The sequence below is a fragment of the Rhinatrema bivittatum genome, chromosome 3 (assembly GCF_901001135.1).
Source record: "Rhinatrema bivittatum chromosome 3, aRhiBiv1.1, whole genome shotgun sequence".
Taxonomy (NCBI): Eukaryota; Metazoa; Chordata; class Amphibia; order Gymnophiona; family Rhinatrematidae; genus Rhinatrema; species Rhinatrema bivittatum.
This window is the reverse complement of record NC_042617.1, coordinates 467,929,797-467,933,514: the sequence shown is the minus strand read 5'-3', so window position 1 is coordinate 467,933,514 and position 3,718 is coordinate 467,929,797.

Here is a 3,718-nt window from a genome sequence, read left to right as displayed (position 1 = left end):
GGTAGATTGTAAAAGCTTTGCTCATGCAAAAACGGTCACATAAGCACAAATGCAGGCCATGCTCGAGCAACACTAATTTTAAGTAGCCGCGAAGTATGTGCATACATACCCATGCGCATGTCAAGAATAAGGGGGCAGAAAAGGGAGGGACATGGTTGGGGGCGTAGGGATTCCGGGGTAGAGCCAAGACTTGTGTGTAACTCTGAATTTAAAAAAAAGCTGACCATGGTCCGCATCAGCATATTAGACACATAACTGTACTGCTGGTCCTGATGTGGAGCAAGTCTAGAGATCTCAAGTTTTAGGGCTCTCAGCACAGTGTGAGAGTTTGAGATCAAGTGGGGGGATTACAGGATGAAGAACCAGAGGGGACTTGAAGACCTGAATATCAACTGGACAAACTGCCAGATTAATTGGGAAAAACAGTTTTTTCCCTTGTGCGAGCATTTTTAAAATTCTGCCTATATACACGCGTAAAAGCTGCTAAAGTCCTAACAGAAATACACGTAGGACATTTACTCGAGCTGCTTCTTAGATTACACACACACATACTCATGGCAGGGGTAATTTTAAATGATTGTTTAGAAACCCAGCCACAGACAACCGCGGCCATGTCCCCCCTCGCTTACCAGCAGACACCAGAGCTCCCCGCTGGCTTCCTCACTCTGGCCCGATCCGCGATGGGGCCTTCCCACAGCGTTCTCCCCACAAGGGAGACGTCGCCAACCTTTTCGGGGGGGCTCAGCCCCTTAGGCGTGCGCGCAGAAGCCTGCAATATAAAGGGGCCTCAGCGGGAAACTTCGGCCCAGCCCCAAACCTGACGTCACTGCCTGAGGCCTATATAAAGACACTTCTAACCTCTCTGATTTGTCTTGGCAACAGGTCAACTCTCCTGAGTAGCTAGTTGGCTGCTGTTCCTAATTCAGTTCCAGAGTTCCTGTGTTCCTGACTCTGCTTCTGTGTCCCTGACTCCATTCCTATGTTCCTGCCTGCTCCAGCTTTATTCCTGTTCCTGTGGTTCCGCTCCTGCTCTCGCTCCTGCCTACGCTTGCTTCTTCGGTTTTGACTTCGGCCTGGTTCCTGGATTCCTCTGTCTGCTGCCCGTCCTGACCTCTGGCGTGTTCTCTGACCTCGGCTTGTCTGCTGCCTGCCTCGACGTCTGGCCTGGTTCCTCGTGTTGCACCATTGCTGCCCACCTTGACTCCTGGACCGCCTCTGCCTCTTCTGTCTTCTGCCAGCCTTGACTCAGACTGCCCACCGTACTTCTTCCTACAGGAGACCTTCGCCTAAGTCCTGCTGGCCCCGGCACCCAAGTTTTCAACCTGCGGGGAACAAGAGCTGATATAGGTGAAGTTCCTGTCAGGTCTCCTGGTCCATTTCTGCCTCCCAGCTATGCGTGCCACTGTAAGGTCCTTCAGTGGATCTTCCAATTGTCAATCCGGCTCAAGGGTCCACGCTCACAATGATCGCGCACAAGATATTAAATTGCAGCATATCTATACTAGGGATGTGGATCATGTGCCCGATCGTCTTAACGATCAAAATCGTCTGCCAGGAGAAGAAAATCATGTTTGGCACGATTTTTTAGTTAAAAAATTGGCTTTTCCGATTAGTGCGCACTAACGGGAGTCAGTGCGCGCTAACAGGAAGTTAGCGCACACTAACCATTGTTAGTGCGCACTAACAGAAAATGATACAATTTGACACTTTTCAGGTCAGTTAAGGTCAGTTTAGGAATGAATATGTATTTCTATTGGCTGCCCTCTTATATATTCATGTTACCAAGGTTCCCACTGACAATATATGGGGGATGGGAAATGGAAACAGTTGGTAGCTTGACAAAAAAAGTAATGTGATCAGTCAATCAGGTCTATCCTGTAAAGTGCGGCCGCGTTTACCCTGCTCCTAAGCCGCGTTTTACTCACTTTCCGGCCGCGTTATCCCTTCCTGCGATCCCGAATCCACTTTAACCTACTCCTACTGCGTCCTAAAATCCCCGGCCAACCCCTTCCGCACGCGGCATGGATATTGCATGCAAACGAGTGAATTAGCTATTCCCTAGCATCCCGTAACCCGCGCCCCAACTATCGCTATCTTTCCCTGCTGTTTTGTCGTGCGTTTAACCTGCTAACTTACCGCCTACCCTGACCCCTGTGGTAGAGGCAGGGGTAAGGGTAGGTGGCAAGCTTTCCCCCAGCCCCCGCTCACCTGCCCCGGCCGCGATCATGGGTGCCGGTCTCCGGGGCAGCCCCAGTCCTCTCCCCTCCTCCCGAAGCAAAAAAAAAAGCGAAAAAACCAGTCCCCCCCCTCCCCTCCTCCTGAAGCAGGGCGTGAAAAGCAGCCTTGCTCTAGGAGGAGGGGAGAACCTGACAGCGGCGAAGCAAAAAAAAAAAAAAAAAGCGAAAAACCAAAACCAAAAGCAAAAAGTAAGTTGCTTCGCCGCTTCACTGTCAGTGTCTCTTCTTCCCTCCTCCCGGAGCAAGGCTGCTTTTCGCGCCCTGCTCCGGGAGGAGGGGAGAAGAGTCTCTGACAGCGGCGAAGCAACTTACTTCCCCGATCGGACTTACTTCCCCGATCGGACTTACTTTTTTTGCAGCCGTCCGGCCATCTAAGAAGGTATCGTGGCTCCCCTGCCTCCCAGGGGAAGATGGATGCCAGCACGGGGGAAAGCGGCCCCTGTGGATTCAATTGGCTGCTCAAGACGTGACGTCACGACGTTTGGCGTCACGGCATGTGACGTCACGTCTTGAGCAGCCAATTGAATGCACAGGGGCCGCTTTCCCCCGTGCTGGCATCCATCTTCCCCCGGGAGGCAGGGGAGCCACGATACCTTCTTAGATGGCCGGACGGCTGCAAAAAAAGTAAGTCCGATCGGGGATGCAAAAGTAAGTCGCTTCGCCGCTGTCAGAGACTCTTCTCCCCTCCTCCCGGAGCAGGGCGCGAAAAGCAGCCTTGCTCCGGGAGGAGGGAAGAAGAGACACTGACAGTGAAGCGGCAAAAGTAAGTTGCTTCGCCACTGTCAGAGACTCTTCTCCCCTCCTCCCGGAGCAAGGCTGCTTTTCGCACCCTGCTTCGGGAGGAGGGGAGGGGGGACTGGCAGTCCCGACTTCCTGGTATCTGTCATTTCAGATGACATTTGAAATGACAGATACCAGCGTGGCGTGAAGCGTTAGGCCCGCGCACCCAGGATACTGTATAGGTGCTCTATCCAGTAAAATGGGTTGCGCGGGCCTAAGGCTTCACGGGCCCTTCTTAGACGCAGTTTACATTTACATAAAATTAGTGTTCAGGATCGAGCGGTAGGTGTGCTGCACTGTGCGTGCGGCAACTGCGGGTGCCGCAGGCACTAACGCAGCTCTTCCTACCGCTCGGTACTGGATAGACCTGAAAGTGACTAGAACTTGTGCCCTATCCCTGATACCGGGAGTGTTGTGATCTTCTTGCATGCAGTGCCGTATCCCTGATACTGGGAGTGTTGTGATCTTCCTGCACACAGTGCCCTAACCCTGATACCAGGGGTGTTGTGATCTTCCTGCACACAGTGCCCTAACCCTGATACTGGGAGTGTTGTGATCTTCCTGCATGCTGTGCCCTGTCCCTGATACCAGGGGTGTTGTGATCTTCTTGCACTCAGTGCCATATCCCTGATACTGGGAGTGTTGTGATCTTCCTGCACACACTAGTGCCCTAACCCTGATACCAGGAGTGTTGTGATCTT